The sequence below is a fragment of the Ostrea edulis genome, chromosome 3 (assembly GCF_947568905.1).
Source record: "Ostrea edulis chromosome 3, xbOstEdul1.1, whole genome shotgun sequence".
NCBI classification, from domain to species: domain Eukaryota; kingdom Metazoa; phylum Mollusca; class Bivalvia; order Ostreida; family Ostreidae; genus Ostrea; species Ostrea edulis.
Genome location: NC_079166.1, coordinates 21,627,771 through 21,643,655, shown reverse-complemented (window position 1 = coordinate 21,643,655; position 15,885 = coordinate 21,627,771). Strand labels below are relative to the sequence as shown.

The 15,885-nt window shown below is 34.0% G+C and overlaps 1 pseudogene; it reads left to right on the top strand.

Annotated features, from left to right (window-relative positions):
- The first annotated feature begins 7,422 nt into the window (after nt 1–7,422).
- LOC125674272 (uncharacterized) lies at nt 7,423–8,570 on the top strand (annotated as a pseudogene).
- The last annotated feature ends 7,315 nt before the right edge of the window (nt 8,571–15,885 follow it).

The following is a 15,885-nucleotide window of genomic DNA, read 5'->3' as shown; positions in this document are numbered from 1 at the left end:
TATACAGCATGGTATAACCATGAATAATATATACAGCATGGTATAATCATGAACATTATATACCGCATGGTATAATCATGATCAGTATATATAGCGTGGTATAATCATCAACAGTATATACAGCATGGTATGATCATGTACAGTATATACAGCATTATATATTCATCTATAGTATATACAGCATGGTAAAATCATGAACAGTATATGCAGCATGGTATACTAATGAACAGTGTATACAGCATGGTATAATCATGAACAGTATGTACAGCATGGTATAACCATGAACAATATATACAGCATGGTATAATCATTAACATTATATAAAGCATGGTATAATCATGTACAGTATATACAGAATGGTATAATCATTAACAGTATATACAGCATGGTATAATCATGAACAGTATATACAGCATAATATAATCATGTACAGTATACACAGCATGGTATAATCATGAACAATATATACAGCATGATATAATCATGAACAATATATACAGCATGGCATAACCATGAACAATATACACAACATGGTATAATCATGAACAGTATATACAGAATGGTGTAACCATGAACAGTATATACAACATGGCATAATCATGAACAGTATATACAGCATGATATAACCATGAACATCATATACAGCATGGTATAATCATGGAAAGTATATACAGCATGGTGTAATCTTGAACAGTATATACAGCATGGTGTAATCATGAACAGTATATACAGCATTGTATAATCATGTACAGTATACACCGCATGGTATAATCATGAACAGTATATACAGCATGATATAATCATGAACAGTATATACAGCATGATATAATCATGAACAACATATACAGCATGGTATAACCATGAACAATATACACAACATGGTATAATCATGAACAGTATATACAGAATGGTGTAACCATGAACATTATATACAGAATGGTGTCACCATGAACAGTATATACAGCATGGTATAACCATGAACAGTATATACAGCATGGTATAACCATAAACAATATATACAGCATGGTATAATCAAGAACATTATATACAGCATGGTATAATCCTGTACAGTAGATACAACATGGTATAATCATGGACAGTATAATCAACATGATATAACCATGAACAGTATACACAGCATGGTATAATCATTGACAGTATATACAGTATGGTGTAATCATGAACAGTATATACAGCATTGTATAATCATGTACAGTATATACAACATGGTATAATCATGAACAGTATATACAGCATGGTATAACCATGAACAATATACACAGCATGGTATACTCATGAACAGTATATACACCATGGTATACCCATGTACAGTATATACAGCGTGGTATAATCATGAACAGTATATACAGCATCATATAATCATGAACAGTATATACAGTATGATATAATCATGGACAGTATATACAGCATGGTATAACCATGAACAGTATACACAGCATGGTATAATCATGGACAGTATATACAGTATGGTGTAATCATGAACAGTATATACAGCATTGTATAATCATGTACAGTATATACAACATGGTATAATCATGAACAGTATATACAGCATGGTATAACCATGAACAATATACACAGCATGGTATACTCATGAACAGTATATACACCATGGTATACCCATGTACAGTATATACAGCGTGGTATAATCATGAACAGTATATACAGCATCATATAATCATGAACAGTATATACAGTATGATATAATCATGAACAGTATATACAGCATGGTATAACCATGAACAATATATACAGCATGGTATAATTGTGAACAGTTTATACAGCATGGTATAATCATGAACAGTATATACAGGGTGGTATAATCATGAACAGTATATAGAGCATGATATAATCATGAACAGTATATACAGCATGGTATAATCATGAACAGTATATACAGCATGATATAATCATGAACAGTATATACAGCATGGCATAATCATGTACGGTATATACAGCATGGTATAATCATGAACAGTGTATACAGCATGGTATAATCATGTACAGTATATACAGCATGGTATAATCATATACAGTATGTACACCATGGTATAATCATGTACAGGGAATTGTGATTTATTTAATTGCCTGTATTAGCTGTTTGTTTTCTACGTCCCGTCGATAATATTTCACTCATATTGAGGCATCACTAGTTGTAGGTGAAGTATCACGGATTTACACATATTCTTAGCACTAAGGGTCGTAGCAGTGGGAAGGTCGTTATTGTCCCAACAATAAAGAACAATATTAAGACTTATATAGCGTCCTAATCAACTAAAAATCCTGAAAGTGCTTTACATAAAATGCATACAATTCAAAGTAAAAGCAACAATGTTATAAACAAAAATGATAGTGCATGCAGATGATTGTAATTCACTGATAGTCCTCCTTAAAACAGTATTGTAAATGACCCAGACTGATCTTTTAGCTAGATATTAAAGCAATATTGTAAAAAGTGAGTCTTTAGGTGTCGCTTAAAAATACCCAGAGATTTAGCTTGGTGTTATCCGAGTGGTTAAACATTCCACAGATTTGGAGAGGAGTAGTCATGTTTCCATGTGTCTGTGTTCGTATTTGGGAAACATTTAGAAGCATCCCATTTCCTGAACGTAAATTTCGTGAAGGGCAATACGGGGCAGTAATCTCACTAAGGTAGGTTGGTCCAATTTTGTTGACTGCTTTGTATATGTGTACAAGCACTTTGTATTTTATGCGGTACTGATCCGGGAGTCAGTGCAGGTTATATAGTACAGGTGTAATATGATCATGTTTTTTAGTACGAGTTATTATCCTTGCTGCTGTGTTCTGTACACGTTGGATTTTGTCTGTTGTCCTGTGTAGTAAGCAAAGTAGCAATCCATTGGCATATTCGAGTCTTGATGTCACCAAAGTATGCATTAGTGTTTTGCAGTTTGTTTCGTCAATAATGTGTCTAATCCTTTCAATATTACTTATTTGATAGAAGAAGATCTATTCATGTTAATCACATGTTGATCCATACTAATTCCAACACAGAATCTCCGTTTTCAGGTCATATGCAAATGACCCATGATTCTCAATTTGAAATGCTAAGTGTTTGGCACTTAACTAATGTGATATCGTATATTTTCTAAGGCTAAGTAAGCATGTGATATCACCTTTTTTATCTGATACAATTTGTAACACATGAATGACACATTTATGATTATACATTTCTATCCAGTGAAATGGCCAAAGGGAACATATACTTTAATCAAGCCAAAGTCCGGATGTCCCTCGGGGTGGCTGGAGTGATGGAGATACCAAGATAATGAAAACGATATCGGTAACCAAAACCGAGTAGAAAAGCAGCATGACTTCTTTGGTAAATAGTCACACGATCTCTGAATAATATCTTAGATGCTTTCATTTGTAGTGTTATGGGGGTTTCGACAGTCTCGCCTAAAGTCAGCATTTCGAAACTTATATCGTCGTTATAATAATACCGATTGTAAGACCATTCTTGACACACTGCTCCTGATTTCGAATAACTCCGTTTGCCTGATCCAGACAGAGGGCTCATGGCGGATCTGACCGATCAACAGGGATGCGTATTATGAGTAGGTATCTGACCCCAACTTTGGCAGATTCAGGGGTCCATGTTTGTCCAACAATTTTTGTACTCCTTGTAGGAGTTATGAGATTGATGAGTGTTCATTATCTTCACGTTGCACCAGCTACACTTGAATGGATATAAGGTGTTTTTTCTCGAATACAGTGGGAAAAAATATATCGGAAGTGTATAGCAAGATACGCTCCTGGTAGTGATAGTGTGTGCAATTCTGTCCATTGTCAAATTTATAGCTTTTCAATCACTGCCAATTTTATATTTTAATGACTTTCTGAATTTGTTTAACCACTTAAAGAAAACAAATCTCATTTCGTGCATCAAAATCATGTTTATTACTGATAATCACTTGCAATATTTCAATTCAGACTACATTGTGTAATCAGCCACTATAGAAATCTTCACATCTGCTTCATACTTAGATATTTTTAACGTATTTCATTGACACAATCCTTATATTTCCATATAGAGTATCTACTTTGTATTCCAGAGCCTCCCCGGGATGCATAGGAAGCAACTTCCGTTGTTAATAATTTGTAAATTAGCAAAACGCTATTATTTAATAATTCCCAAAGAAAAAAAAGGGTGCAAACATTTAGCCATGTTAAGTTGTACACTGTCGGACTTGGAATGTCGGATCAAACAAAATAGTTCGTACAATTAGAATCGGGGTGTATTTCGAATCTTTTCTTTTTATCAGATTATTTTAGAGTGCAGCTGAATGATGACGAATTAAAACAAATGCTGATTTGATCTTGAAAGTTTTCAGACAAGTCAAAAATATGTAAATGATGCTGTTGTCGACCATGCCTCTTGGCGGCCTGAGGATCTTAGATACTCAATCACCATATATATTTTTTCTTCTAGATATTGTGTGTTTCGAATCACTTAAAATTGAGTCGTCCAAATAGTACACTGCCATTGTGACATCTTTTAGAATTATTTATTAAAATTTTGATTTACGACACAAAGAGAAACTGCGAAGAGTTATCCGATATGCCCCCCTCCCTTCAATTTTTCTGTGTCGTAAAACGAAATGTAAACCATTTATACACGAAATATACACCGTCAGAAGAACACGGATCCACACAAATTCCCAGTTTGGCTGACCAGGAAGTATTACATAAGTTTTATGCTTTATTTCAACACTCGAGCTCCAGCAAACGCATTGCTAAGATCTGATATAATGATGAATGCACATTGGATAATGAGAGAAGCGCATGCCATAACGATAAATGCACATGACATAATGCTTAGTACACATGGCATAATGATTAGTGCACATGGCATAATGATCTATACACATCACCAAATAACCAAAGAACATCAAAAGGCAGTTAAAGCGTTCCATATGCAAACATATATATATATATATATATATATATATATATATATATATATATATATATATATGTATATATATATATAAGCACTAAAGTTCCAACAACACCCGATACCTCAAAGTGTCGGATCCACAACATGGATACAAGGTCAAATACAAAAAAATTATACAAAGCACTAAAATGACCAAAGACACGAACAACGAGATTGTCAAATTTTCGGGACGACCCGTCCCTTCTTCAGGACAAACGAAAACAATTACATAATGTGGTCAATATCAACAGAGCATAATAACAAAAACTACATATAAATACATCTAGCACTACAACTACACTAATCTACAAAGGTATTTACAACGCAGACTACATGTTTTTGGTCTTCAGGCTTGCCAATCAATGTTAAAAGTGGAGCGAATTAGGACATGCCTTATTCGTCCAAAAAGCTGATCCAAAATGTCCGAAAAGGAAAACAATAAACTTAATTAATCTCAAATGGAACGAGCTAACCCAATTACGTTGACAAATAGTAAAGCTAACTCATACCCTGGGAGATTCTATTTTAACCATGTATAATTTATAAAAGATAATAGTAAGTAACAAATACAAAAAAATAAATAAATAATAAATAAATAAATAAAAATAGGCTATGTAAACGAAGTAAGAGATGAACAAAGTTTGCGAGAAGATAATGTAAACAACAAGTTTGAATAAGTTAAGAAAATGGACCAACTCCAAACAAAAACAAAAAATAGGCAGCCCGGGAAATTGAATCAACATCAGACATCCCCGTACTGATCATGTCTAGGGTAGATATGTAAGCAAAACATAGAATCACGAAAACTGATAAATGGGTTTTACATGTAAGCAATCGGTTATGAAGTTCAAATTTTTTTTTAAAAAAGATGGACTGATTGTAAACAGAATTGAAAAGAAAAAAAATGTGTTCAAAAATGGTCATATTACCACTGTTAGGGACATGATCAGACGAGTAGGTCTAGATGAAGCTTAAAATCTAGTAAGGGTTTAGCCCGTATTCATCCTGGTGAAGTCAGTAGGTTTGTTGATACCATGCGGTTCAAATGACTTCAACCTGTGCATCCAGAATTTTTCCTTCTGCTTTCTTTCGGTATCTGACCAACTAGGGTCATGCTCAATAACCACTACTGCCATGTCCTCCCATCGGTGGTTATTGCCATTGAAATGTGTTGCTACTGGCAAATCTTTTTTGGTTCTGATGGAGGACCGGTGGCTGTTGACCCGTCTGCGAAAGTCTGTTGTTTCTCCTATGTACTGCTTCTGGCAGACATCGCAACTGATGAGATAGATGCAGTTATTGGTTTTGCAGGAAAAGTTTCCCAATATTTTATAACTGCGACTCGTGACAGGACTGCTAAAGCCCTCAGTGTCTGAGCTATATTTGCACAATTGACATCTGAGGTCTGAGCATATTTTGAAACCTCCATTGGGTAAAGGGTTATCCAGTTTGGTCCTTACCATCATGTCCTTCAGGTTTCTGGGACGCCTGAAGGATGCCATCGGTGGTTCCTTAAAAACACCAATCATTCGTTTGTTGGCATGCAGAATGGGCAGGTGTTTCTTCAGAATACCGTTGATGTTCTTGAGGGCGGGATGATACGTAGTGACCAATGGAACCCTGTCATTCTGAGGTTTTTCTTTATACTGGAGGAGGGACTGTCGGTCCTGTAGTGATATATCATCAATTGCGGATTGTACCTTGCAAGGATCATATCCTCTGTTAGTGAGATGAGTTTTGAGGATTGCTCCTTGTTCTTGGAAAATAGTAGGAGTGGAGCAGATGCGGCGGATTCGCGTAGCCAAACCCTTAGGTACACCTTTGAAAGTGTGGGGTAGATGACAACTAGATGGCATAAGGTATAAGTAAGGGTCAGTGGGTTTTGGTGTGGAGATTAAACTCAATTTCCCCGTTTCTAAATGTGGTTGTGGTATCCAGAAACGTGTTATTTGAGGTGGAAATTTCCACAGTAAACTTGATGGAATTATGGAATTATGGAAAGAGTTTGCCATCTCGATAAAATCGTCCAGGCTTTCACGACCGTTAACCCACTTCATCTCAATGTCATCAATAAAACGTAGCCGAACTATACACCGTCAGAACTATAACCCCAACCTTACGTTTACCCCTAGGATCTAAACGATACATGTGAAAATGTATTAATTAATATATAAAGCACTAAATAATCACAACTAGGTACTGAAAATGTCCGCCCCAGCCCGGGGTCGAAGCAGCGACGTACGGCACCCACCGCCTAGCAATAGTGTTTTCAGTACCTAGTTGTGATTATTTAGTGCTTTATATATATATATATATATATATATATATATATATATATATATACACATATATATATATATATATATATATATATATATATATATATATATATATATATATATATATATTGTCCAGGCATCAATGGAACCCATCCAAGAAATATGAATTTATCTTATTGCACCAAGGGTCCAAAAGATGTTAATCGTGAAGGTGATTGGCCACGTGGGAACTACTTTATTCTGAAGCATGGGAGTACATGTCCTCATGTAGGTAAGTGAACATGTCATTTTCCTTACAATTAAAAAAAAAAAAACATTGCACGTATTCGGTAGATATCAGGCACTGCTTCTGTAGAATGAGGGTATTTTTATTTCTTCTCACTGATACAGGTAACTGGTTTCCTCATTCATTTCTTTTCCGATATCAAATGAATATCATTTGGATTCCTAATTTGCTATAACTGAAATATATGATGTAAATTCAAGCTTTCCAGAGCGGATATGTTTTATGGGATGACGAAGATTCGTACAATATAAACAAAGCAGGTGGGGAATTACCAAAGTGGACAATTCAACAGAGATACAAAGATTGACTACTGTTGCAGGTACATTTAAAAAAAAAAGTTATCATCAATCTGCATAATTAATGTAGAAATTGAACATGTAAGCAAGATTACGGCAGGGTTCATACAAATACATAAACACGATATAGACACCCTCCCCCCTGATGAAAATCTGTAAGCGCAGATCATATACATGTACCTAAACTTGGCATCCCTTCACCGATATTCGTGACGTCTCCATATGAGTGAAAATTTCTCGAACGTGATATCAAACAATATACAACCAGCCAGCCAGCCTAAACGCCATTAGTATATAGTGTTTATTGTTTTGGAGTTCCAATGCTTAATTTCCTTTAGCTACAACAGGACGTACAATGCCATACGCCAACTTATCGATCGGTGTGTACATTTCTATAGTATTATACCATGTAGACCTTAAAATGAAGCAGGCGTTAAAAATCAAACAAATGATTAAATTTGGTTTTTCATGAGCACCATACTTTGTATTTTAGACTTGATGATCGATACTCAACACTTATCCGACTTCCAACATCTAAGCCATTTTATCTGTTGAGATACACTAACCACTGCCAAAGGATTAAGGGAATGCACGTGAGAGAAGAAATCGTGTATACAGATGATCAGAACTACGCCAATATAAACGAAGTGCACTTTACACATCCATTCGGACCTGTTCCTGGACAAGCGAATTACAAGCTCCATTGCTGTTATTACTGGTCATTGTAATAAAGCACTGCCTCATGCCGGTAATAGTTCTATATTAGAATCAGGTAGGAAGTCAAACACGATTTTATAAATTATCAGTTATTCTAAAGATTCAATTAAGTGGAGAGATAATTATTTTGACTTAAATATTCCTGGATCTAAATTCAGTTTCTTTTACATGTCAAACTTACACGGTGCCATTTTTTTATGCACCAGATGTGCATTTCGACAAATAATGTCTCTTCAGTCATGCTGAAGCCGAAATTTTGAAAATCCGAAATAACAATAAACTTGTAATAACGAAAAGGAAAAACAGAGCGCCAAAGACTAGAGCCAAATTCGTCTGAGAATCAGAGCTATACATGAGGGAGATAATCCGTAATTTTTAAATTCAATACATTGTTATCTTTTTTATCCCAAGCCTGTGAAACAAGGAGGAATATGGTGTAGCTTACACTGTCTTTCGTTTTATTTTTCTGCCACATATACTTCACATGATTTATAATGAGGCAAATGGAGATTCTATTATTTGTCATTAAGCACCAAAAGTGTAACACACGCATGTATTCGATGATAGGGATGTGGTAAAAATATTCATAGGAATGTCATTATGGCAAGTAATTTCTTATGCATTTTGTTTCGATATACAGTGTACCTGTACTCACGTGTAACCTTTGGAACGTTTTTCAAAATCTGTGATATAAATTCCTTTTCCGAAACTTACTTACATAATTTGAGGTGCAGATTTGAAACCTTTAACTTCCTGACTAACATTTGTAAGACTATCGTATGGTTAATTTACATGCGTTGCATCAAATGTTGGTGTCCTGCAGTGACGTATATGTAATGCGTTGCTTTGGAAATACGCTCAGAATCCATGACAATGCAATGTAAAATATTTATTTTTGCAAATACATTCAACATTATAAGTACTTCTATATTTGATAGCAGTACCTATGATGATCAGTTTAAAATTTCAAAATATTTTAATTGGGTAAGTTTAGTGTCGGGAATCAAACTCTCCTACATTAGAATTTAAATTAAAGATATATTTTGCAAATTTTTATTACACTTTCTTTCCCAAATCAACAACATTAAAACGTACGACTTTTCAACTCGTTGGCGCTTTCTCTACCGTACCGACCGGTGATGCGTAAAAACAGGACTACGCAAAAGGAATTCCTCTAAATCTGTGAAGCTATGGCCATAAGATATATGATCTATATATCTTTTTTTTTTCTATTTATTAACTGTGTAAAAATCAATTAAGCAAGTGAAGCCATTAAACAAAAAAACGAAAGAAAAAAAAATCCTGTTTAATGCAATATTGTTTATATTTTTGTAAAGCATATATTCCCCGCTTTCACTGCATATAAAAATAGTTTTAAGGTAAGGTTTGCGACATTTTGACATGTAACGATTTAAGACAGGTTGTATAGTTGTATGTTCAGTAAGAATTTATCTTTTAAAAATTGACTTTAACAAAAAAAAAGGCTGTGTCGTTTTTTCGACCAGATGGGCTTATTTTTGTGATTTTTTACATTTTCGGGATCTTTGTACGACACGGGATACTAGTGGTATAAAAACTACACGAGGCAAACGTATGGGTCAAAAAGCTGGTGTAATTTTTAAAAAGAGTATTATCTTTACGATTATACTAATTGGTAGAATTTTTTTTTATTTTAAAACACCATTTTTTACATATAACATCAGTTTATATCCTCACATGCAAAGTAAGATATATTGGGTGACTACCTTCAATCCACTGTTTTAATAGCAGTGTGGAATGATACGAATATTAGACTGAACTGATGTATTGAGCCTTTGTTGTGAAGGAGGACCCCCTCCTTAAAATCTAGGATTTTAAAGTTTGGGCAATATAAACCCATTTGTTAGCTTCATTGTTTTTGCTTTTTTTCTTCACATTTGATTGTCAAGAATCTTCGACATTTGAAGTTAGTTGCGCCACACCACATGCCCACAATCAGAAACATACACACTTTGAAGAAGCAATGCTACTTAATTACCTATATTGATATATTAAATCGAGGACTTTGAGGTTTGATATAGTGATATTACAGAGTTCAGAAAACTCTTCAATCCATATATCCAACCTAAATACTAAATCGTGTGGACGATGCAGGTATGAAGTTGATCCTGCACTTCAAGACGAGGTTAATTAAAGACAGCAAAGGAGTGGACCGAACGATTATTCTAACTTTGTATGTAAAAATAATTCAAAGTTAAATATTAGAGAGATCTTGTATATAAACATTCATTTAACCATAATCGTTGCTGTCTTATGTTGGAACAATTTTAGTAAACTCTAAAAAAAAAAATGAATTAAAAAGTGGGCTTTTTTGGAATATACAAGTAATTTTCAATATCACATATTTATATCTTATATTCTCCAAACAAATTTCCATGTGATTTTTTTATGTTGACATTAATCTAAACATCGTTCAATGTTGTATTTAAAACTATTACCATACCAATTTTGATGCACCAGATGCACCTTTCGACATATACTGTATCTTCAGTGATGCTCAACCAAAATTTTTGAAATCCAAAATAACGATAAACTTGCTAGAGCTATTTTAGGGGAAAACAGAATGCTAAAACGTGGAGTCAAATTCGTCTAAGGATAAGAGCTCTACATGAGGGTGATAATCCTTAATTTTGAAATAAATTTCTAATTTTTATAACGGCAATTAAACATACATCCGTATTTTCAAGCTAGTAACGGAGTACTTAGCTACTGGGCTGTAGAGACCCTCGGGGACTAACAGTCCACCAGCAGAGTAATCGACCATAATGTAAAACTATTGCGGTACCAGTTTTGATGCACCAACTATGTATTTCGACAAATAATGTTTCTTTAGTGATGCTCAACTAAAATGTATCAATTAGCAAAACTTTACTGTCCGACCCAAGAACAGATTGATTTGATGTTTCGTTTAAACTTAAATATTTCAAAACAGAATTTAAAAAAAATATGAAAAAAAGACATAAAAATTCTACATTTTCATCTTTAAATTCATTATTTATTTGATATTTAAAACCAACAAGTACAAATTATTATTTTTACACTTCTAAGTTCACGTTTGATCGCTCAAAAGCTGTACTCGACAGAATTAGATCTTACCTATTTTCAGTATTTCTGATGGGCTGGTGTAAAAATATATGCGACCTTCAATCAAAGTCTCTTAATTGTAGATATATGTCGCCATACTAATTATCTTTTAATTGGATTATGCTAATGTGATTTGGGGACATCGTATTTGACAGCTTAGCATAATGATTTGAAATGTCGACATAATTAGTTGACAAGTCGACGTAATCACCTGACAAGTCGACACAAACATCAGACAAACCCTTATGCAAAGCATTAGTCAGATCATTATGTCGACTTGTTAGATCATTATGTTGCTAAATGGATCAAATATCTTGGACATTTCTACGGTTACATTTTTATCATTCAACAGGTGGTCGAAGTCTTCTGACAAGTCGACATAATTATCTTAGAACTCGACTGAAAAATGATGGCAAAATTGCCACCATATAAAAGAGATAATCACATTTGATCGACATCAATGTAATCCTGTGTATATCATGATACCCTGGGTGCTTTGATGACACAAAGAAAAAGCAAATGAGTATAATGTTTCCAAGAATTGAATATTAAATGAAACTGCTATTTTGGTTTCTATCTAAAGTAAAAATAAAGAGACTCGTTTTGCAGACGTTTAGAGGGGACTAAGATAAAGCAGATGCAGTCAGCCGCTCCTCGTTGGAACACACGGTTTTTCTTTATTCTCCGTATGTTACAACAAAATGTGGAGAACTGGAGGGAAAATCCATTGGTTCTGACTATGTCGATCATTTGACTTTGAATTCATATATTAAATCTTTTTATGCTTTGAAATGTACTTTAGCAATGAATATCTGGTTGTGGATTGTTTTTTTTATCATTTATCTTCATTTTCGTTTCGTTTTCTAAATAAACAATATGTGAGATACGCAGTGTGTCATTTTCTAGACTGGTTGATTAATTTCGCTCTGATTTTGTTGTTTCATAGAAACAATTGGAATAAACTCAATGTATTAACCCCAAAGATTCTTTAGTGTAAAATCCAAACGCTCGACTTTTTAAACAGTTATGAACTTTAAGTTAACACAGATACATTTATCGTGTGCATGTGTATGTTTACAACAGACGGGGTATTAATTGCTGAAATACATCAAAGCATAAAAACAATTCCAAACCATGACTTCAGTTTACGTGACTACGTGAAATAACAATTACTACTTCAGGGAATTATATATTTGAATACACTATCTCAATATTAACTTTGAATCATTCCTTTCGCGCACTACTTTTTCCATTTTGAAGGAACGCCCAGGACGATACTGATTGGTTGATGTCTACTGGAACATGTAAATTAAAAGAAATATACTTCAGTTTTGAAAATTCACGACGGCATGAACAGCGACGCGTTTTGCTAGCTTTATATGCATTCTGAAGTATGCCGTCAGTGAACGATAGAGTAGTTCGCTAATGGTAGAATCATATCATTAGTGGCCAGGATCCTGACCACTACTGCAACTTTATACCATGAGTGAATATTGTATCATTAATGGTTACTACGAAATATGTTCATGTTCTCCTATCCCTGTAATTCTTATTTCTGCGTATCTAGTATTAATCTGATTGTTAAAATAACATTCTAGTAATATACAATCTACACCCTTCCTGGGATATCAAGAATCTCCACTTGGGCCAATTGAATATTTCTGTACCAATCTCCACTGCAGTTGCACAGTTCTGTAACCGCCATGAGCTATCTATCGTAGTGAGATAATCAGGATAATCGATAATCAAAATATTAATGGTGATAGCGTCTCAGAAACTGGTATGAAACACGCCAGAAGGCATTCCATGTGATGTCCAGTCGTATTTATAAAATTATATCATTCTAACGCCCGTTTCATTTGGGAAAAGTAGATTTCAAAGTGGATTGTTGAAACCCTATGACTTCATCGTACTAGGGTTGTCAGTAGTCTGCTTCAGTTTAAATGCTGATCATTCTTGAGCATGGGATCAGTGCAATTCTCTCTCAGTATAGATGTGTAGACTTATAAATGGTGCATTTATATCAATTATTCCATTATTCAAAATGTATGGGGAATATTGTACGAATGTTCTCATTTGTCAAACTTTTCATAACATTACCACCATAACTCATATTTCACTAAGAAAAGGTGAACATTTTGTAGGAAAACGTACATCTAGGCATTTCAAGGTTTTGTTACTTTTAAATTATATAATGTCCCAAATTGTCTCCTGTACGGTATATATCACAGGACAATCCTCAAAACATTGAAGACTGAAATTAAATGATATCAATGAAAGGCAAAGATAATGATATGATCCTATATAATTTTTGCTATGCAAAGCTTGCTATTTGAAAAATATATCTTCATCGTTGTGTTTACATTTTAGAATGACATCTACAATGCTATTTCAGCATCACATACCAAAGTGAGCTCCATCAGAAACAGGTTGTATCTCCTATGTTGTTAAGTATTGTTATTTATTGATATTTAGAATCATCACTGCATTTCCAAATTGTTATAGATGGAGTACCATTATTGCTTTTTGTGATTTGAGGTACTACCATAATGATTATACCATGCAAGGGGACATTGTAGTAGAGCCCATTACCGTGAATTAGTCATTGAGGAACACCACCATGACATCTAATCAATTTATCGTATTTCCGAATTCAAGCATGCACATCTAAAACCACTTCATTCAAATCTATTTAAATGTAGTGCATTGCAGAACGATCTAAACACACTTAAATAACGTTGAACGTTTGACTTGAAAAAATATTTCATTCAAGCTATGTAATTTTCATTCTCATTGATTCTAATTAATTAATAATGTAACTGTTGGAACGCTCTTAATTTTCTATTTTCTGATGTTTCTATTTGACAAGACGTATAAAATAAACATATTAGGGATATTCCAATGTCATTAGGTTGTCTGAATTGGTTTTGTTTATATTCGATGATCTTTATAGCAAAGTGTTTCGATACTCGAGAATTCCCCTATTTATAATGGTTGTAAATAAGTTTTAAACTTCTACAAGCATCATTAACAAATACCAATCTTCAACCATAAATATTCATTCTGTTGTTAATCACTGCTAAGATCAATAACAAAACTGCAGTAGTGAGTAAATTGGTTTATTAAAACAGTGTTTTGTATTTATTTCGGATTTCAAACATTTCGGTTGAGCATCACTGGAGAGATATTATTTGTCGAAATGCGCATCTGGTGCATCAAAATTGGTACCGTATAAGTTTTACATTGTTATAAAAAGGAGAGCATAATGAAAAATTATTTGTTAAAATTGCTTTATGTGGTCATGTCCAATACTTTCAGACTAATTTTTCTCTCCAATATAACCAGCAATCAATGATATAATAATTACATGTCACGTGATATTGTTTTTGTTTTTTAAGTGATTATAACTTTCCCCTCCAACACCCCAATATTGCTTCTTTACATTTAGATTTATTGTGTGTCATTTCCTGTTACCGAACATTTTATATTGATTGTCTTCATATCTATTATAGCTGTGTGATGATGTGGTAAAAGGTTCCACTTTATTCTTTTATTTCATAACATTTGCATTTGATGAGATTAAAACAATAGGTAGATGCTGATGTCACGACACCCTCTAGTTTGACCAGTGAGAAGTGATCAGTCTCATAACTCCTATAAGCAATACAAAATACAATAAATAATTCTAAATGAAATCAACTGTACATATACAGAATATAAAAGGAACAATCTCAATCAATGAAAAGGATTACCAATGTCAACTGCAGTGTACCATGTGATCACCACCCTTGTTCATACAAGTAGCACGTGTCGACCACTCGGCTCCAAATATATACCACCTGTTCCGCCAGGTCAGACTGGAGATTCAGTCTTCATATCACTACTACGGAACAACGGCGGACAGAGGACAAACGTGCGCTCCCCAAGTAAGACGGAGCATTCCTTCATATAGCAACTAGTCTTTTAAAACTCAACCATGACCACGTGACCATAAACTTGAAACACCTCACATAAAAATGGAAATGAGGGTCAACACGGACTCATACTTCAAAACAAATTAAACCCGAAAATAATTGTGACATCAATATCATTCTTGGTTTGGTTGTCGAAATCTTATTTTTGATATTCGAGAATCTCTCTATTATAGGCGGTTGTAAATAAAAGGTGAAGATAACGAATAGTGAACGATCCTATAACTCTCAA